Source organism: Dreissena polymorpha, chromosome 1 (genome assembly GCF_020536995.1).
Source record: "Dreissena polymorpha isolate Duluth1 chromosome 1, UMN_Dpol_1.0, whole genome shotgun sequence".
Classification (NCBI taxonomy): domain Eukaryota; kingdom Metazoa; phylum Mollusca; class Bivalvia; order Myida; family Dreissenidae; genus Dreissena; species Dreissena polymorpha.
Genome location: NC_068355.1, coordinates 113648139 through 113672029, shown reverse-complemented (window position 1 = coordinate 113672029; position 23891 = coordinate 113648139). Strand labels below are relative to the sequence as shown.

General features: G+C 32.8%; 1 protein-coding gene across 1 annotated transcript in view; it reads right to left on the bottom strand.

Moving 5' to 3' along the window:
• LOC127845535 (uncharacterized) overlaps positions 1-23891 on the bottom strand; it is a 46226-nt gene that overhangs the window by 4683 nt on the left and 17652 nt on the right. Inside the window, exon 2 of the mRNA XM_052376546.1 lies at positions 5206-5261. The gene's annotated coding sequence lies outside the window, so the exon portion shown is untranslated. The remainder of the gene's footprint in view (positions 1-5205; positions 5262-23891) is intronic.

Sequence of the window (23891 nt, the reverse complement as noted above, 5' to 3'; positions counted from 1 at the left end):
GCGAGAATCAACAAGAAGTTAAAGATGACTTAAAAAAAAACATTTAATTACTATATATTCGATAGCGGAAAACAAAACAGACTAACAAAATATATCTGCCATAATTCGTCTCATCCGAATTTCCTTTCTTTGCGAGCATCTAATATTCAACTGCAAAAGTATAATGGATATTACACATTATTTGAAGAGGAGTTGATAACAAAATCTTCAGACGACTTAAAAAAAACAAAAAAAAAAACACGAAAATAGCCATGATTCTGACGTAATTTGTCGCAGACTAAATTATTTTCTTGATTATCATCTTCACATTAAGGTCATTAAACTGTGCTAGTTATAGCGCGATCAACCCTGTGGTAAAAGCTGAGTTCACAACACAAGTGTTGGGACACACTTACAAACGGGAAGACAAACGCAATGCTTACCCCATTAATGCCTAGTGGACTCTCCCATCCTTCTTAATTGGATCAATTTATTTCCAAAATTAGGGATGTCTAGTATATTTATTTATATATTTAGAATATTTCTTACAGAAATTCCTTTAAGCAAATAGCGCAGACCCTGATGAGACGCCGCATCATGCGGCGTCTCATCTGGGTGTACGCTGTTTGCCAAGGCCTTTTTTCTAGACGCTAGGCATAAATGGCTTAATGCCAACCAATCCGTGAGGGCATACCCATGTTTAAAGTTATCTATTTACAATTAAATGACATAAACTCTGGAAAGGCAGAGAGAAGGTTTTAGCACCTCCGTGATTCTTATAATGTCACTATTGGCGAAATAAAATTGTTATCTATCATTCTAAAATAACAAAAGTAGTCCTCATCAATTAAGAAAGCCTTTTTAAAGAATGAATTTCTTCAGTCGTTATACTGATTTCAATCAAACAAAACATGACTATCATCTTGAACAATAAGCACGTGATTACAAACCAGACAAATATATTGTTAAATCTTAGTGACAACCAGTTTCAATGCGAAAACATGCAACTTCAATGTTAAATTTACATAATGTAGATCTGTTAAATCTCGTCATTATTATTTTCTAATAATTTTAAACAACATATTTATGTTTATGTAAACATAACAAAATCTTTGTTTAGCAGAACATATTACATACATTCTCAGCGTGTTAAATCCTGTTTTAGATGAGTCATTAGAAGAATCATGTTTTACTTACAAGTTTTTTCCCATAAAAATAGCATATTCAACATCTTTTTCGCTTTTAACCCATTGATGCCTAGTGGACTCTCCACATCATGCGGCGTCTCATCTGGGTCTACGCTGTTTGCCAAGGCCTTTTTTTCTAGACGCTTGGCATAAATGGGTTGAGGTTTCACATACGAACCCTCCGTTATGACACACAATACAACAAGTAGCATTTTTTTAAGTCGTTAAAGACACAATGATACCAGTTTCTACGTACCTGAATGAATACACGATCATGCATATATCACTTTAAAATGTTTATGAACATCTTCATAATTTACCAGTTTGTATATTGTCATAATAAAACACTCGAGTGTCGATCAAAATATAAAATATAACGTGCATAGAGTTTAACCCATTTATGCCTAGCGTCTAGAAAAAAAGGCCTTGGCAAACAGCGTAGACGCAGATGAGACGCCGCATGATGCGGCGTCTCATCAGGATCTGCGCTGTTTGCTCACAGGAATTTTTCTGTAAGAAATATTCTAAATATAGAAATAAATATACTAGACATTCCTAATTTTGGAAATAAATTGATCCAATTTAAAAGGATGGGAGAGTCCACTAGGCATAAATGGGTTAATGATCAGGAGCCTTGGAAACAAAGTGATTTGCTTTCAATGCTCTAGATGAATTCATTAAAAATATAAGAAAAAATGGAAATATGCATATATTATACATGATACAATATGAAACACAACATTAAACATAAAAAAATATTAAACAATTTTGAACACACACGTGTGGTATTAAACATTGTGGTGTACACTGTTAACTACAGAAATTATAAGGAAAAATAAAACAACAATTATCACCTACCGTCTGATGCATTAGGTAAATCAAACTGTTATTAATTTCAAGTATTTTAAAACTTTAAAGCGTATACATAGAGATATTATTTACTCATATACTAGAACATTATTATTATTATTATTATTATTATTATTATTATTATTATTATTATTATTATTATTATTATTATTATTATTATTATTATTATTATTTGTAAACGTTATACAACTGTGTCTCATGTATAATACATACCCTATGACCCTGTAGCGATAATAGAGGACAAAAATATATTATAAAACAGCTTCAAAAATGTAATAAATTTTAATATGATATTAAATTGAAATCGAATTATAAAATGTGTGTGCATGTTGTTTCTTTAATTAAGGATTTATTGCAGGTTTTTACCGCGTCCATAAAAATGGTTATATTTATTTTTCACATTTTCATAGTAAAAAAGCGTACAAACAAATATATATACTTTTTATAGAAATGAATAACCACGTCATGCACATTGTTTTCTCATAAAGCATTAACGTAATTAAATAATAGCAATAAAAAAATTCATCTAAAAACAGAAACATCAATCAGGCAATAATTAAGTTGAAATATGGTTTGGGCATATCAAAGATTATATCCTTTCATGAGTATATCTATTTTTAAAAAATCATGTCAAAAATCAACGGTTCCAACATAGATAAAGAAAACATATTCGATGTCAAAATATTACATTTCAACGGAAAAAAGGTAGGTAGTAAGATTACGAAACATACTCAACGATAAAATACTACATTTCAACAAACTAAGCCCCAAAGTGAGATTTAAAAAACATAGTAAGAGTAACAATACAACAAATGAACATAATAAAATCTGTGCACGAATTAAGGAACATAATACAATCTGTGCACGAATTAAGGAACATAATACAATCTGTGCACGAATTAAGCAAAACATGTTACAGACAAACTCCGCAGTGAAAAATAAACACATTGAATATACACGTAATGGATGGTACTTACATGGTTCTGAAGCATAAGAGCAAAACCAAATTAATTAAAACATATTGAATTCATATTGAATCAAGGGATGTAAATATATTGTGCATGCATATACCTATACATGCAAATATTCGTAAGTCAACTTTCGGTCGATGAATACAATGCATCTCAAGATTTCTCACCATTCATAACACTGAAATCACTTTTAAATGTGATCTAGGTATGCAATAGTAAAATATTTGATGTTGTAATGGTTTGAACAACAAAAACAACAACAACATTTATTCAGCAATAAAGCTTACAATAAAGATTCTAGCCTACAATGGTGAATATAAATATACTTCTGGTTAAGAGTATTGTATTTATTATTTAATAAAGGAGGACGCAAACTATTAATCGTAATAAATTTGATTAATAGTCTGAAATCTAAAAATGTGAGTGCTTATTTGTTAAGTGATTGAATGCAAAAACTTTAATGTGGATATGATTCTGAATAACAGATTCCCGAGTAAACATCAGTGCGGGTAATATCAATGTACACATTTTAGACATAAGATCATATTTCTGACAATATGATAGAATACAAAACGTCGTTCGATTTTTTGATTGAAACAAAAGTTAATATTTAAATTATCGTTTTGTTTGACGTGTTATATGAATGCAAGAATTTCATATTCATATTGACAGTGTTCATGGGACAAAGAAGTTTTTTTTCATAGGACCTGTTCATTTTTAGTTAAAACATATGTCTATGAGAATATAAAAATACATATACACAAACGCTTAAATGAATTTCCCGTCACAGCTTTTATTTTGTTCACTACCAAGTTTCGGCTGCTTAGATTACTTACGTGCAGTTTGCTATGGTACCAATAAAACAGCTCGATATGTTGTGTTTTGTTTTTACTTATTCGGATCTTTTCATGGGAAAACTCACATCTTCATGAGATGAATTTTATATAAAAAAAACTCGCAGTTTGATGTTTAAAGTTTCAAATACTCGAGAAAAATGAAAACCATTCCCTATCGCCTAAAACACGAACACACACTATCGAAGTAAAATGGTGTGTTTGTGCGTGATCATCATTGTGAGAGTCATTTAAACGTTCAGTAAACAGTTTAGGGACAATTAGCTATTTTCCTGTGCTTTTGATGCAATTTATAATTATAAGTCTTCACAAACAGTGATGGATATATAATATTAAAACGTGATACTTTGAATGTGGATTTAATACTAAATATTTTAAACAATGACTAGTATTAAATGACCTTTACTGTTTCAGTAATATGTTGGGATAATAAGATTAGCAACGAACAGAAAACCTATGATACCAAATGCTGTGTCGTATTTTAAGAAAATTAACTCTGCTATCCAATTCACCCATTTATGCTTAGCGTCTAGAAAAAAGGCCTTGGCAAACAGCGTAGACCCAGATTAGACGCCGCATGATGCGGCGTCTCATCAGGGTCTTCGCTGTTTGCTTAAAGAAATTTCTGTAATAAATATTCTAAATATAGAAATAAATATACTAGACATCCCTAATTTTGGAAATAAATTGATCCAATTTAGAGGATGGGAGAGTCCACTCGGCATAAATGAGTTAATGAACGATCATTTAATTGTGTTTTCAGAAGTCAACCGAGTATCGTTTAGGTTTTTTTAGTATTTGACAACTGTTTGTACTGGGATAAGTTATACACATTACATTTGAAAAGCTGCTGGATATACTAGTTATAAAGTCGCATTAAACAAACCCCTTCTGGAAGTTAAACGATATTATCTTTGATTAAGTATGGGTCTTAAGTATGTGTGGCACAATAAAATAACAATTATAAGAAAACTATTCCTTGCATCGCCATCAAGTGTCTAAATATTGTGTTTATTGTTTGTACTGACATCCCAATTCAACCAATCGATGATCGCGGGAACATTTCCCATGGGAGACACACGTCGGTACTAAATAAAAAGCGAACTGCAGTTATACTGTGAAAATTGATTTGGTTTCGCTAAATGTAGTTTGCATAGGTCACCTTGGGTAAAAAAAACATCCATATGTTGTAGTATACAAATCATTTTTATATAAATATATTGTGTTCATAAATGTACTACATATATCAACTTTTGTTATTTTTTTGTCCAGACCAAGAAGTCAAACTAGAAGGAGTGTAAATACAAATTAAGTGATTTAAATGGATATATAAACGATACTCACCCCTTTTTTAAACAGCTTAAACGGAACCAAGTGACCGTTTTCGTTAATTATATACCCTGAAAATCAACAAAAAAACGTTAATATGTTAGTTCACATATTAATTCATACTACATAGACACGCAAACGCCGAAGAAGAAAAAGAGAAAGAAGAAGAAGTGGAAGAAGAAGAAGTGGAAGAAGAAGAAGAAGAAGATGATGATGATGATGATGATGATGATAATGTTGTTGATGATGATAATGATGATGATGATGATGATGATGATGATGATGATGATGATGATGATGATGATGATGATGATGATGATGATGATGATGATGATGATGATGATGATGATGATGATGATGATGATGATGATGATGATGATGATGATAATGATTTTGATGGTGATGATGATGTTTAGCAGGAAGAGGAGCAGTAAGAGGAGGTGGAGAAGGAGGAGGAGCAGGAGGAGGAGGAGGAAGAGGAGGATAATCTTTATCAGCAAGCAGCAGTTTATTATTATTAACACATATTATTAATATTACTTCCATCCATATCAGTTCAATGTTGTCGTTATATAAGGTCCGTTCGCCTAATGAGGTAAAAACATGTATTTAAATAATCGTAGACTTTGCAAGCAACAATGCTCGCTGATTGTCTTTTCATACTGATGGCGTACTTTTGATAATAGTGCGATGTATTGAATGTTATATTCATCTTATATTCGTTATTTGAAATGCCCAAAACATTAACATGTGAAAGTCAGATTAGAAAACTAAACGGAAGAGTAAAAAGTCATTTCACAGAAATGAGATATGCATAAAAAAATTGCTATAGCATAAAAGTACTCATGTAGTTTATCAAATTTAACTGATGTGATCACTTATGTTATAAGGAAGTAATAATAATAAAGATAATGTAATAACCTGAGCTATTAAGAAAGTACATAGTTTAGTAGTATGCCAACTAACGCTAATATATCAAATTGATGAGAACAATCGAGTATCATATTATCCAAAGGACCTAGTACCGTTTTTATTAATGACTAAATTGGCCTAAATATCAATGGTCCAAAACATGATTGTATTTCCATAAATGGTAAAATAGTGTGAGACCTTTGACAACAGCATCGTTTGTCGTTGCGAAAGCATTAAAACACCGTCTATACAATGCCTTTCCCCATTAGCGACATCCATTGGATTGAACTCAGTACTCTGATGGCAATTTTCAACTATAATTTCAGCCGTTATTAGGTTTCTCCGCTACAGACTGTACAGGCTGAGCCAGATTGGTAATTACCAGAGCATGCATACATTTCCGTTGATTTATTTACGAGAAAAAAATGTGCATTCAGCACTATATCAAATAAAATAAACTTAGAAAACCGTTCGACTTTGCTCATATACAGAAATTGTATCATTTGTGGAGGCAATGTTTCAAAATTTAGTTAAGATAATTTGTATTTTATAACAAGTTGGTTACGTCTGTTCCGAAAAAAAAAATAACCGACTCATACTGAATAAATTGACTGAAAACCTGCGAAATAATGGAGCTTTTATGAAGTTTTTCCGAAAAAACTTACGTTCAAAATACCTTCGCTTCACCAATGCAAACGTATATGCTTATGAACGGTTAGTCGGACGTGAAAACAGACATTCTTACTACATTTCACCAAAAAGCGTTTAAAGCTGAAGCTAAAAGATATAAGGATTAACGACCTTTTCCTTATAAAATATTATAGTATAATTTTAGTATAGTTTCAAGTATAAATATTAACTAAATAAGTGCACATTGTTCTTTAAAAACCTTCATTGTCGAGATTTGCTGCGGAGAAGAATAGATCAGCATTGTCTCGATTATTATTCCATTGTTGTTCCAACACTATACTCAGAAAGTCATCGGGGAATGCAAACATTTCTCCAGTGTTAACATCCAATACGGGTAAAATCCTTGCCGAGGTCACCAACAAAGTCACAACGGAAACACTGATATGTACCAAAACATATTTCAGAGGAACAATTGTAACTGACTGCATCTTTTGTAGATTCGTTTAAATGGCAAGTTAGCTCGGACAGCATGCAACAGTCATATCATTCAGTGTTGTTATTTTCTATCTTGAATCACTTAACAAACAAACGTTTTCAACGAAATTATTAAAAGAACTGAGCCAACAACTGAAACAAATCCCATTTTATGCATTGTTAATGCCAGTAAATAATATCTCACAATATGATTAACGAGGAACAAGCAATTTTCGGACATTGTATCGAAATATGAAACATAACTTTTTTCCAACCACTGTGTTTTTGGTACAAGAGTCAATAATTAATCCACAAATAACTGGTATATCATCAGATCTAGGTAGGAAATTACCGAACGAATAAATCAGTTGTTTGCAACTCGACACTTCCAGTCATTAACAAAGGTGTGGTCATCCGTACGTAGTGACTATTTTTGGGATCAAACACATCTAATTATGTACCGCTAACGACTTAATACGCAGTGACCGTATGGGAAAATTCTTTCCGGTTATCAGAACAGAACAGAACATATTTTATTCACGTAAATTTTACAGTTTTTTTGTGTTATTTAATATGCATACATATAATAATTAATACAACATGATTATAGAAGTATGGGTCATTAGTAATCACATCTGTTTAACAGGATGAACTTATATACAATCTATATTCATGCTTATTTGGTACTATGATTAATTTCATATGGTAATACATATGCATTATTGGAACACACTATATTATAATGAAATTATTATCTTATTCTTATAATAATCTAATCTTATATCAAAATATAATATAATTGAATCTAATCTAATATTCTAATCTTATATCAAAATATCTTATAATCAAATAAATACATTAGTATAATGTATTCTATCAATGACTTGTCTGTTGTCTTGTATAAAATGACTAGTATTATAAATCCATCAATGCTACGTTGCGAATTTTAAAAGCTTCAGATATATATTTACTTAACATAAACAATTCAGATTTGTTGTTTGTATTAAAGAACAGAACAGAACATACTTGTATTACACATAAACTTTACAGTTTCTAGTGTTAAACAAAATGATAATACAAAATACATGAATATAGTAAGTCGTTGTTTTTTCTTACAGAAATATCATAATTTGGTAATGGATGAACTTAACAGCTATTTTAGACAAACTGATAACAGTGTATCTAGCTATATATGTAACTGCTTTAATATGTCGTTGTCTCAATAAAATAAATCAATATCTATGTAAAGAACAAAAAATAATACAATTTGGATCACAGTAAAATGTTAGTAGTACACAGAATACCGAATTTTATTTATACTAAATGTTAATGCAACAACTCCATCAGCATACAATAGTTACACAACATGATCAATAAAATAAATCAATATCTTTTTAAAGAACAAACAATAATACATTTTGAATCACAGTAAAATGTTAGTAGTACACAGAGTACCGAATTGTATTTATACTTGATGTTAATGCAACAACTCCATCAGCACACAATAGTTACACAACATGATCAATAAAATAAATCAATATCTTTTTAAAGAACAAAAATAATACAATTTGAATCACAGTAAAATGTTAGTAGTACGAAAAATACCGAATTGTATTTATACTTGATGTTAATGCAACAACTCCATCAGCATACAATAGTTACACAACATGACCAATAAAATAAATCAGTATCCTTTTAAAGAACAAAACATAATACAATTTGAATCACAGTTAAATGTTAGTAGTACACAGAATACCGAATTTAATTTATACTTTATGTTAATGCAACAACTACATCAGCATACACTAGTTACACAGCATGGTTAAATGCAGCCTATCGCTTTATAGCATAATGTATCATAATGAATTCAGTCTACAATTATACATATAACACTACAGTTATACATATAACACAATTATACATTACTATGAGTATAAACTTGGCGAATAGTTAGTGCCTCTGATATGAACTTGCCTAACTTGAACATTTCGCTTTTACTTTGTGTGGTTAATAACTGTGTGAGTTTGAACATGCTAGGTCTTACTCTATAATAAGTTTTAACGTATTTTTCTCTGATTTGGACAAATTTGGAGCATTTCAACAGAAAGTGGAATTCGTCTTCCACTTCGTTGCTGTTACATAATTGGCAGATTCGCATATTTCTTTCCATTCTATCATATCTACCCGTCTGAATTCTAAGGTTATGTGAACAGATGCGTAATTTCGTTATCGCCATTCTTAGATTTCTTGACAAAATCGTCTCGAGATATGATTCAAAAGAAAAGGTTGTTTTTAATGCTTTATATACAATGAGTACCCTATTATCATCAATATCTCGTTTCCACTCTTGTATGTATTCGTCGATAACTCTTTGTTTAAACAAAGACAAAAAAGTTGCCTCATTTATTTGTGAGTTATTAGACCACACATAATTAAATCCGTATTTACACAGTAAGTCCCTGACCTTTCCGAACCAGTTACATTTATTATCATTTAAGTCAGCCAAACCTTCTTCTAGTATGGATCGTAATATAATGTTTTCGCTTTTAGTTATTTTAAACCAATATTTTACTATGCGTACATATCTGTTAATATATAACGGGTGTCTACCAAGTTCGCCGTAAACGCCTACATTTGAAGTTGATTTCCTTACACCAAGAACAGCTTTGCAGAATTTAAGGTGCAATGTTTCCAACTCGCTACACTTTGAAAAAAAACATATTTCGCACGAGTATGTAATAATTGAAGAAACAAACGCATCAAACAACTGTAAAGCTACCTTAGGTGTACAACTATAGTTTTTCAAGTTTGATAGCAATATATTAAGTGCCTTTAGATCCTTACCACGCAGAGTGTTAGTATTGAGATTAAAGTTTCCTGTATAATTAAGTGTTAAACAGTTGTATCAACTTAAAGTAGTAGATTGTCTAACACCAAGCGTAGCTTTGCAAAATTTCAGATGCAGCCTTTCTAACTGTGATATTTGGTAAACCCCCATATTTCACACCCATACGTAATAATAGGAGAAACAAAATAACTGCAGTGCTACTCTTGGTTTACATTCGTATTTTTTCAGATTTGACGATAAATTATTCAATGCTTTTAAACCTTTCCCTTATACCGTCTGAAAATTAAGATTAAAATTACCAGTGAAGTTCATATAACACCTAAATAGTTAAAGTCATTTACAACATCCAAGTATTCATCAGCATATATCAATTTTTAAGTACGTTTTAAACCACCTCGTTTGCGAAATACTACAACTTTTGTCTTCGCAGTGTTCACTTCTAACCCCCCCCCCCATGTTTCACAGTAATTATGCAAATGATCTATTGACAATTGTTAATCTTCTGGGGTTTCACCAATAACAACCATGTCATCTGAGAATAACAAAAGAATTAAACACATATCCTGTATAACTATACCTTTGCTATTTCTATTTTGCAAATACATCTCTAGATCTTCTACGAAAAGAGAAAACAAGATCGGGGAGATTATCTCCCCTTGCCTCAAGGTTATCTTTCTCTTATCCGGAAGTTCGATTTCAATCCTAGCATAAGCAATATTTCGAGTAAAGTCAGAAAACTCTTATAAACAAATACGCCTGCTACTTACTAGAGAGTCCTTGATAACACCCTACGGACGCAGTAAATATTTGTCTACAACAATACAGCAAAACTAAGTTTTAAATAATATATTACAGCGCCGTAGCCACGCTGAGGCACACCGAGGCAGCTGCCTCTGCTAAAATTCGCAGAGCAATGTTGAGATTACAAGGAAAAAAAGGACAATTTATGTCAAAGAATAAAATCTATATAAGAAATTGAGGCAATTTAATGAATTTACGGCACTATGATATTCACAAACAAATATTATCATGGAGTACAATTGGTTCATGTTGAGGCCAATAATTATTTCATTTTAATAACTTCAATTGATGCCAAATGGCTCAGCAAAATGATTAGGAAAATCCGTATATTAAACAAATCGTCGCACTGTACACTTCGATGTTACAATCATTGTGGACATCGGAACGTACCGAGCGAGGATCGGGTGTTTTACGGCCAGGTCTGGGTCTATTTTGGACCTAGACACACTTCGAGTGGTTGGCGTTTTCGCCTTTATTGGAATTCTCCTCTTTATGGCCGGCGTCGAGTTTAATCCGGGACCGTTTCAGGTGGGACGAATCTTTGTTTACATTAGAATTTTTAAATAATGATACGCCGCGTATTAAACTTTTTGATATAAAGAAGTCTTTTCTTTTTAATAGTCAATGAAGTTGATGATAGAACGTTGATGATAGAACTGTCAACTGACAGAAAATGATGACGCAGTGCTAAAACAAAATGTTACACAAGAAAATTGAAAAAATGGCCAAAAACTTTACTGATTTAAGTTAAATATTTGTACTCCTCATGATCAGCAATATGCTCCTGTGACGCAATCGGTAAGGCGTCAGACTCTGGATCCATTGCTCACTATTATATTGTTGGTTCGAATCCCAGTAGGTCCGTGTTAAAGTAAATTCCATCAATGATCCTTTTTATATGTGTTTATGATTGAAAACGCTTTTGATTTAATGCATTTAAATATTTCTTTAAAGAGCCCTATTGTGCTTTCAAGCTCTAAATGGAAAAACAAATCGTCAACGAATTTTTTCACGGTGAACTTGTCTGAACTACAACAGCAAGTTTGCGGAAGCTGATTTGATGTTAACTTAAGAAATACTATTTTTTTATTGGTTCTTGTACATGTGAGCGGAGTTTTATTGCATTACGAAGGCTTAAAACGTGGACACGTTCTACTATGAAAGAGGAACGGCTTAATGACATCGCTTTAATGTTTGTGCATAAAATATTCCAGTTGATCGAAAACAAATTCTTCAAATGTGGGATTCGACTGGAGACAGGAGAGTTGAATTAGCGTTCAATAAGAGTGATATTTAAAAGTTGAAGAATAATAAAACATGTTTATGAAACATTATTCGCTGAAATGTTTGATAGATATTAAATACGCATTACAAAGTATTAAAAGAAAATAGTTTATGTTTACAAAGAAATGCATTGATTAACAGTTTCAAAATGCTTCTCGTCTGATGAGATATTGATCTGACATAAGTAAAACATACGGAATCCGGATAGGGCCAAGTTGAGTGTCGCGTGTCGACCTTCGAGGTCGACACACGACATTAAGCGACATTCTCTCGGCGCTCTCTCGACACTCTCTCGACGCGCGAAAAATCAGTCGACAATCAATATTTGAGTGTCGCATATCGCGCTGGGTTTTAGAAAAAAAAATCGCAGAAAATCTTGACTGTCGACTGATTTGTCGCGCGTCGTATTGAGCGTTGAGAGAATGTCGCTTGAATGTCGCTTGAATGTCGTGTGTCGACCTTCAAGCGCGACACTCGACATTCTCTCGACATTCTCTCGACGCGCGACAATCATGAGACAGTCAATATGATATATCGCGAAAATGTCGCCTGTCGACTTAAAAATCACTAGGTCGACACACGACATTCTCTCGACGCACGACATTCTCTCGACGCTCTCTCGACGCTCGCGCGATATATAGAGAGAATGTCGCTTGAATGTCGTGTGTCGACCGGTGTGGAAGTAATTTTTTCATCTGCAAGCAAGGTGTCATAGTAACTTTTTCAGCTTAAGTAAAAAAAAGCGGCATCTAGTAGGAGCAATAACAGCAGCAGCAGCAGCAACAGTAGCAGCAGCAGCAGTAGCAGCAGCAGCAGCTACAGCAGCTACAGCAGTAGTAGCAGCAGCTACAGCAGTAGTAGCAGCAGTAGCAGTAGTAACAGTATTAGTAGTTGTTGTAGTAGTAGTAGTAGTAGCTGCAGTAGAAGCAGTAGCAGCAGCATCAGTAGCAGCAGCAGCAGCAGTAGCAGAAACAGCAGTAGCAGCAATATCAGCAGTAGTAGCAATAGCAGCAGTAGCAGGAGTAACAGCAGTAGCAGCAAGAGAAGGAGTAGCAGCAGTAGCAGTAGTAGCAAAAGTAGCTGCAGTAGTAGTAGTAGTAGTAGCAATAGTAGTAGTAGCAGTAGTAGTAGTAGTAGTAGTAGTAGTAGTAGTAGTAGTAGTAGTAGTAGTAGTAGTAGTAGTAGTAGTAGTAGTAGTTGTTGTTGTTGTTGTAGTAGTAGTAGTAGTAGTAATAGTAGCAGTAGTAGTAGTAGTAGTAGTAGTAGTAGTAGTAGTAGTGGTGGTAGTGGTAGTAGTGGTGGTGGTGGTGGTGGTGGTGGTGGTGGTGGTGGTGGTGGTGGTGGTGGTGGTGGTGGTGGTGGTGGTGGTGGTGGTGGTGGTGGTGGTGGTGGTGGTGGTGGTGGTGGTGGTGGTGGTGGTGGTAGTAGTAGTAGTAATAGAAGTAGTAGTAGTAGTAGTAGTAGTAGTAGTAGTAGTAGTAGTAGTAGTAGTAGTAGTAGAAGAAGTAGTTGTAGTAGTAGAAGTAGTTGTTGTAGTAGTAGTAGTAGTAGTAGTAGTAGTAGTAAAAGTAGTAGTAATAGTAGTAGTAGTAGTAGTAGTAGTAGTAGTAGTAGTAGTCGTAGTAGTAGTAGTAGTAGTAGAAGTAGTTGTAGTAGTAGAGGTAGTTGTAGAAGTAGTAGTAGTAGTAGTAGTAGTAGTAGTAGTAGTAGTAGTAGTAGTAGTAGTAGTAGTAGTAGTAGTAGTAGTAGTAGTAGTTGTTGTTGTAGTAGTAGTAGTAGTAGTAGTAGTAGTAGTAGTAGTAGTAGTAGTAGTAGTAGTAGTAGTAGAAGTAGTAGTAGAAGTAGTAGTAATAGTAGTAGTAGTAGTAGTAGTAGTAGTAGTAGTAGTAGTAGTAGTAGTAGTAGTAGTAGTAGTAGTAGTAGTAGTAATAGTAGTTAATACTATAGCTAACGAACACAATATACAATTATTTTATGTTATTTCGGTCTGCATCTCTCGTTATTTCTTGATTGTCATATCTCTCTTATCTTCGACAATTCGCTCACACCAATGATTGCGATATTATTTGAATTTCTAGTAATGCGTGTCTCAAATGCCGCGGATCATTTCGAACAATATCGTTTGCTTGCTTCCGCGATTGAGGCAGCACGAATAATTGATTTCATGATTGAATACTTAATTATGGAAGTCCTATTATGCGGCTGAACTTAATGGATATTTCTTATTATTGGTGTAGCATTTAAAGATAAATCAAACCCATTTCTTGTAATCATTTAAACACCTCAGTGTCGAGGACGTGAGTTTTCAATTGTTTTATATTTTTAGAGAAGTTTGTTATAATACGATACTACAAGTCTATTTATGAACTAACCCGTTTTGCGATTGAAGCAAATAAGATCCATATCGTGTTCATGTACTTTGATATTCAGATCAGCATGAGAACCGAATTGCATTTCTTTGTCGTTCACATTTTTTCGAAATGATATATTTTAAGGTTTCTTAGTTTCACAGTACCTCTCAAAGTGTACACGGTTATGTTTGATAATATATAGTAATCGTTAAATAACCCAACTTAATGCCCTCTTGAATTTTCTTTACATATATACACGTAGTAGTCAAATAAGTTTGTAGATATGTGCCGTCATTAAATTATTCAATTGCCTCAGAGAATTCAGTAATGGAATCCAATTAATTAAACTGTATATGTGTGTCGTTCTTTAGATATGTATTATATTTATTTCATCAAACAGTAATTTGCATTTTGTAACCGAACTGCAGTTTGACACCAAAACTACTAACCTGTAGAAACACACGTATTGGGTTCACTAATATTATTGCAACTTTGTTATGTAATACATATGTCACAACATTTGAACAACGTGCATTAGTGTCAACAAACTTACTTGAAACAATTCAATTAAGGGCAAATAATTTTTTTTTTCTGCAATGATCAATAATAATTATTGTACATTTCATTTAAATGTCCTATGGGTCTCCCCCGCACCAGCACGCAAGTTTATATGTTATCGTCCCATTTCGTCCAGTATTTCTAGTGTTTGTCAAGATTCTTATCTCAAACATAAAGATGCTTTATTGGGTCCAATTTCCTTTCTCATAATGATAACTGGTTCAATTTCTTGCGATCACTGTGATTGGCTTTTTTCAGCCATCGATCTGTGTTCATAGACAAAACAATCCCGTGTCCATCTAGGACCTCCATCATATATATCCGATTCACACAAAGCTCACAAATTAAATAAAGATTCTCGTAGAAATAAAAATCCGCATAACCGGTATGTGTTATAGTTAAAATACCGGTACATTTATTTGTATTGTATAGAAGTCTTTTAAGTGCGGTTAGCTTTGTGGGAAAAATAACTTTTGCTTCTCATGACATACACTTAAGAATATACAAGCTTCTAACGTACTTCTTATGTAAATAAGAATTTTTCTTAAACGTTATTTGTGTTATTTTCTATCCATAACATATAATTACATTGGTTTTATAAACGCATACACTATTTTACTGATTGTTTATTGTTTTAATAAATGATTTTTATGTTGCTTTGTACATGTTGAGTGAAAATTAAGAAATACAGCTCAATGAAGATTAATTGTGAACATTATTGTGTAATATAGTTGATAATAGCAATTAGTATACCATTATAAACATACACGGGCCATGGAAGGTTCCCTATAAATTAAAGTAATGGTTTGTTGTCTCATCAGCGGACAGGCTAACTCCTGATCAGACTGAATACGCAGGCTTGTCTAAAGCTACGCTGAACGTATTAAAAGACGAAAATAAATGAAAAGACAAACGTCTAAGTAAATGATAACGATATGGTTCTTATATATAAAAACAGAGCATGAACCATTTGTATTTTACTTATAATATTTATACAATAGAATAATCTAGATTAACTGTATAATAAACTGGTCCAATGTCAGTGATTACGAACTGAACTTAAATTAAAAAAAATGTACATATGTAAGTTTCAGATATAGTTACACTACAAGTAAGGTTAATAATTTGCAATAATTGAAATGTATGTATGTCCCATGTTTAAGCTACTGGCGATTATTTTCTGTTTAAATTGTAAGTCAAAATAGATATATGTAATTCGTATTTCTGTACACGCTGGTGGGCAAAGCATTATCACAGGGAACAAGAATATTCAAACTAACTCAATGAGAATTTAATAGCATCCTGCAAATGGTATGTAAATTTTCTAGTCTGTTATTGGAGATATTCTGTTCTCTCATTCCCATTCATGCCGATATTTCAAGTTCATGTTAAATGAACCCTGGACAATGTGGTACTAATTACTTGACGACCTTTATAAATTGTATTCCCTGCGTTACTTTGCTTCCCGCGTTTGTCCAACGAAGAACGCCCACGTGAAATTCAAAGCAAACGCAGTTAAATAATATTTTTCTACGATTCCATATTTAATTGTATGAGGGTTTGTGATCACACCGTTTGCGAAACGCCTAATACTGTTTAGAAATGAACATGGTCGACCCAATTGAGAACGGAGCACGGACAATATTGACATAGATCGGGATTGTCATATTGCCGAGTAATTTTAAATCGAACGTTACATTGAAGCGATTTTTTTATGTTTAGTTATTATTTGAATTCTGTTGTTTTATGCGTTTTTTTTCTCATGTTAGTTCTGTTGTTCTTGTGAGGCGTAGCTTCAATAATTAAAAAAATGTGCGTTCTGCAATTCTCAAATAACTTAATAGCAATAAATACAACTACAACTTTAAGCCAGACCGACCAGATATTTCATTGTACTCCATTTAGTACATGTTTGGAAGTCCATCTCAAATATAGGAATTACAAAACTTCAACAAAATATTCAGAAGAGGAAACTCCTGGTCATGAAAAGTGATAAGAAAACTGAAAGTAAGTGTCAATACCTATATACAAGAAAATTACGTTACCCACGCAAAGACAACAAACAACATTAACCTTCGTTTCAACATACCTTGTCGTTTTATATAAAATTTCAATAGTATTAAGAAAATAATTTACATGCAAGAAGGCATCGTTCTGGGATTTTTAGACAACGTATGCCGTACAGAAACTTGTAAGAAACGACTATGAATCGGAAATAGTGTTTCAATTACATTTATTATACATCGCATCAAACACGGAATTGTTATTCTGAAAAAGAACGCATGGGAAAACGTCAACTAAAACACGGTGAATGACGTCATTAGAAAGTGTACATAATGATGGTAACGGTAAATACTCATTCTAAAAGACACATTGTCACTGGGATCATTTATAATATGATGTTTCCTGTAACAAAACTAACGTAAAACTGGCATAGACAGTGTTTAGTGCTTAGTGACGCACCGATCACACATACCGATTTCCTTGTTAGTTACTGCTCGACATTCTGCGGTATTCATACGAAGATTCCCATACTCGTAATAGATAAGCGCGGTAGTGCCTCCAATGATTCGGTCATGTTTGAACATTATGTAAACTTTAAGCATGCAAACCGCTAACAAAGCGGAGCCGATGATAACTCACAAAATATAAATGTGTAACTGTTATGTGTAAAGATCTACACTCGTAGAATTGCAAATGAACATTTTAAAATATCAAAAGACGGTTTATTCTTTTATATTAAATGGTGTAGTTATATCTTCCAGTTATTTCTATATATAAATTCCCTTTAACTCCTTATAAATTTCTTTAGTCGACCCCTTTTGCCGAAAATACTTCATCAAAATGGTAAATGTATTTCAAAAGTATTCTCAACTGGCCATTATACTTAATTTAATTGAATTTTAATTATAAAAGAAAACAGCGGAATGTTCAAAAATGCAAAGTGCAGAAACACTTGTGCATACATTATACTTTCTCTACAATAAAGAAGCCAAACTCACGACAATTTTGAGACATGCGTAACGTATCTTTTGAGAAAAAAAAATTTACCAGTTGAAATATTTATCTAGGTGAACTGGGGATAAGATGAAAACGTGACACACGACTGTAATTAACTCTGTGACATGCTAATTATACTTAAGTTCTAACCGACGAGCTTTATGGGAGTTTGTTACATTTTATAAATGTATCGCGTAAAGCCAGATGTACTGGGTTTAACCCGTGGCTTTTTAAAACTGAGAAAATATCCGCCGTGTTTGACCTAAAATGCATAACTGAACAGGCTAATCTGTGACGACACTTTACCCCTTTCAGTGCGGGAACCGAATTTTGAAGGCCTTTGCAAACAGTTTGGATCCAGATGAGACGCCACACAACGTGGCGTCTCATCAGGATCCAAACTGTTTGATATTCTGATAATATTCTTTGAAAAAAATGAAGAAAATGCTAATTTTAGAAATTCAGCAGACGATATTTTAGCAGACGAAAAATTTCCCAGCATGCAAAGGATTACGCACATGCAATTAGTCCAGTTTTTCCAGAACGATGCTTATATTAGCTTCTAAGTCTGCTTTAGATGATGCTGATTGAGGCAAATAAAGCTTTTAAGTCAGAATTCACGTCTTAATCACAGTCTTAATTAACCGAAAACTTTACAAATATTCCCAGAAGGTTTCGATCTCTTTACAAATATGTTTTTATTGCCTCGCATTCTATGTTTTATTTCTATGGAAAGGCGATGTCATTAAATAAATGTGACCAACAAACTGCAAGAAATTGTCACAAAACGCTTCGCCATAAAATATTAAAATTGTAAATATTGCTCATCTCCATTATTTGCATTTTTCCAACAAGTTATTTTAATCAGTCATTCAACTCTTCGAGATTAAGATTGGGCTAGTTTTTAATAAATCGCGCTATTTTGTAATGCTGCTTTTTTACTTTCTTTTCGCATGAACAAAGTACTCCGAATACTCATATATGGTTACGTTAATCATTTGGGGACATAATGACGTAACCATGATACCAATTGTTTAACCCATTTATGCCTAGTGGACTCTCCAATCTTTCTAAATTTGATCAATTTATTTCCAAAATTAGGGATGTCTAGTATATTTATTTCCATATTAAGAATATTTCTTACAGAAATTCCTTTAAGCAAAGAGCGCACACCCTGATGAGACTCCGCATCATGCGGCGTCTCATCTGTGTCTACGCTGTTTGCCATGGCCTTTTTTCTAAAAGCTAGGCAGAAATGGGTTAATAACGTATAGATTTTGTTTAAATTATTTTTCATAAACTAATTCCGGTAATTTAATGAATATCGACAATGAATATCTTGCAAAACAGACAAAAAGCAACTTACAAAAATACGTTAGAGTATATTTTTTATTAATTGTTAAAGGGATCTTTTCACGGTTTGGTAAATTGACAAAATTGAAAAAAGTTGTTTCAGATTCGCAAATTTTCGTTTTAGTTATGATTTTTGTGAGGAAACAGTATTACTGAACATTTACCATAGTCCAATATAGCCATTATATGTATCTTTTGACGATTTGAAAACCTAAAAATTATAAAGCGTTGCAACGCGAAACGATTGAATAATTTGGAGAGTTCTGCTGTTGTCGTTTAAATTTACGAAACTACGAAGATTGCGTATATAAGGTATAAAATACTTACACTAGAGCATGCCCGGCGGAATAACCGAGAGGGCTAATGCGTTTTTACTTCAGACTAACTCCAGGACTCCGGGGGTCACTGGTTCGAGTCATTGTACCGGCTACTTTTTTTTCCTTTTTTAAATTTTATTCTTGATTTTTTACTGGAGCTTTTAAGATCCAATGTTTACATTCATCAATATAAAGCATTTAATGACAAACTTCAAAATATGCCAAAATCTGTGAAAAGGTCCCTTTAAATGAAATCTGTAAAATGTTTCATATACAACAATACAATTTCCAGAAACAAAAGAAATTCAGCGCAATTCAACCCGAATTCAACATAATCTGCAACCTTATTGTAAAAATATAAAATCCGAAGGCGATATGTAACGCGTATGTTTAACGGTTATGTTGACCATCTGTTTATATTTATGCAGTTGTGTTTCAGTAATGCTTACAATTTGTTTACATGCGTGGCAAACATCTCAATCATAATTAATAACTGCTTAACATTATGAAACGTTTTGTTATGCCATTTTTTTTACAATCTTCGGCAACAATTAACTATTTGGAAGTGTTATATACACTTAGCAAGACATTGATTAAAGGGTTTCAAATATAATGTCCAATCACACGCCAATGGTTAAAATAGTTGGTATTTATTTTACAAAATTCAAAACCTAACCAAGTTTCAACATTAAGCATAGCTATACGTACATAATGACTTTATGATATGTATATATCAATCATAAATATACATGACAATGAAATTAAAACACACATACACACACACATACAATAATGTAAATACTTATTAATTATGACCTTACATGATTCTGGTGAAGCAGTTTTCTTACCTGAGCAAGGGTGCCCGAAATAAAGGCACAGTATAATTAGACACAAAACAATCCGTCTCCATGAGAAAACATTCCATCCACAAAGATCGTTTTTTGATAGCATGGCTTCTGAATATTGCTTTATTCTTTTTTTAATGATGATTTTAATTCCTCGTCGTATTAAGTGAATTATATATATATACTTTACAGATAGACACTTCACAAAATGTCATTTGCCGCGCATAACTTTCATACTTATTTCCAAAAATGCTTGAATAATTATTTCTTAATTTCAGAATAGAAAAACAATTAATACTCTATTTTTTAAATGATACCAGTAAATGAGTTATCTGGTTCATAATGTCGATGCGTTATACATGACCGAAATTCCAATGACAGCCTCCGCTTCTGAATCTTCCTTTTATAATTTCAAAATGTGACTCCTTGAAATCTTGATCAGTAAAATATTAACCAATACTCAATCGTTTCCACACCTTCACCACCATGTATTCATATGAAGATATACTCTGCAAAACAAACGCCCTTTTGACATGGTCACGTTTAAATAAGTGTTTTCTTAGATCCTAACAAAATGCATCCGATAGTTTGTATACCATCAGTTAGCATCCCTCCGCATCTAATTGATTATAGAAAATCTCAAGCTCATATCACATTCCTGAAGGATGGGCTGATACCCCCACACTTGTTGATTACGCATTTGAACTTTTCAACTGACAAAATGTTTTAATTAATGTGGTAATATGTATATTCGTTCACATAATTATGTATTTGAGAAATCAATAATTCCGAGTATACACATCCTGTGTGTGTACAGCATTAAGAAACCCCGTTTTCAAGACAACACAAATTAAGTGAATGTAAAACGTGTTTTTTTCTTATTTTTCGCTAAAATTGCTGGGACAAATCCTAAGATATATTTTCTGCAAACCACATGTCGCTATTGAGTGTAAGTGTACATTGTTTCTGTAAAAAAAATGCGATTGATGCGATTTAATGATATTGGTATTATTCCTTAATCCTACGTCACATAAAACATTAATTTTGTTCTGGACATGAACATTTTATACCTTTGAATACGCCATACAGGGGCCTTTTCACAGATTTTGGCATGTTTTGAAGTTTGTCATTAAATGTTTTATATTGATAAATGTAAACATTGGATCTAAAAAGCTCCAGTAAAAAATAAAATATAAAATTTAAAAAAAGGAAAAAAAAGGTATCCCGCAGCAGGGCTCGAACAGTGACCCCCAGAGTCCTGGAGTAAAAACCAACTAGACCGCTCGGCCATCCTGCCCAGTATGTATAGACGACGTATTTTATACTTTATATAAGCAATCTTCGTAGTTTCACAAAATTAAACGACAACAACAGAACTCTCCAAATTATTCAATCGTTTCGCGTTGCAACGCTTTATAATTTTCAGGTTTTTTAATCGTCAAAAGATGCATATAATGGCTATATTAGACCATGGTAAATGTTCAGTATTACTGTTTCCTCACAAATATCATAACTAAAACGAAAATTTTCGATTCTGAAACAACTTTTTCAATTTTGTCAATTTACCAAAACGTGAAAATATCCCTTTAAGATTGTTTAGCAACCAATATATTCACTCATTTGTTAAACATTTTATTTTCTTCTATTCGCAAATCAATTTTTTCGTAGATATTTTGCTCTTTTTGTATCTGTATGATTCCGTAAACAAATGTGAGACAATACATCTTATCAATCAGTTCACGAACCTTTCAACAAAAAGAAAGTTAAATATAGTGTATGTTTTGTTAAACCTATTATATCCTAACGGTTGCTACGCAATTTATGTATGTTAAACGCTCCTGCGTCCAGGAGGCGAAAAACCAACAATAAAATATTAATTTAAACCGATCATAAAGATGGTGCTCATGACGACAAAGACCAAAACTATGCTCGGAACAAGTCACTCTTGCGCGAAGGTTAAGCTGCCTAAATCAAATACAGAATTATGTTCTTTCTGTGCGACTTCTGAATCCATACCGGTCTTTCTCACGTGACGAGCAAGCTTATTTCGCTAATTAATACCTCCGAAAGTGCCAAATAATGATGACGTCTTTATTATTGCTCTGACTAATGATGGAACAAAGGGCTTCTATTTATGATCATAAGGCGTCCAAATATGGTTTAAAGCCAATAAAAGATACTCTAAAAATGTGTGTCCTCTTGTTGAATTGCAGCAGATTTAACTAGAATAGTCAGACCAATTTGTTTGTGTTACTCTCTTTTTTTCTCACCAGAGCTGTAGTACAATATGAATAATATCAAGTATACTACATTAAGCCATATTAAATTATTATAAACAAATTGAGGTGTAAAAATGAATTATATCATACCACCATCTTGCATATAATAGTTCAACCAAAGATAACATTTTTGGTAATGGCATGCGTTAAAAACAGGACGAAGAGTATTAAACTATCCTTATCAATTAAATTTGCACGGAATAAAATAAACCTTTTATCAAATGTGAAAGCATTAGGCCAGAATTTTTTTATTATCTGTTTTACGGGAGCGACCGACCCTATTTTTCGACAAATACAAATAAAAATAAAAGTCACTTTCGTTTTTTTTATTTACATTTCACCCGCCGACCTAGTATTTTATCCAAAACTAGAAACAAAAATTGCGCAGATTGCCGAAAGTGTTGTTCAAAGTGTGTTTATAATACGGGTTGTTTCGTTGTGCCGATTCGACTTGTAAAGCGTCAACGTTTTCATTGGCTATTGCAGCCAATACCACACGCTATTAGCCAATCGGTGAGTATTTAACAAATGATTTTCATATTGCATTTCCGAAATGGCGGACATTAACATCAACGAGACAAATGTAGCATTTTGTTGATTTCAAAATCAAATTAACTAAAAACGGAGCAGAAACAATTTCAATTAGAAAATATTATCCCCAGAACACCATTGTTGACATCATGCCCATATTATGTGATACGAAATTCAAAATAATAATGAGTTTTTGAAGATGATGCAGAGGTGTCACCATTGATAACTTTCGGTGTGTTAAAAAGTTTTGGGTAGGTTTAAATATAATGCGTATTTATTAAAATGCATATCCTGTAATATTTTTTATAGATAAAAATCAACATCCCGAAAATGTCCAAGAAGTACTACTTTACATTTCTTTATAATGAACATGAGGACTGAACCACAGGTACTTGCATCAATAATCCCATTCCCCACCCACCCATATATATATTCTTTATTTAGAAATAAAGTATGCAACACAGATTCTGAAGAAAATAACATTGGGCCCCGATGTTCGTAAGTTCGTCAAAGTCACA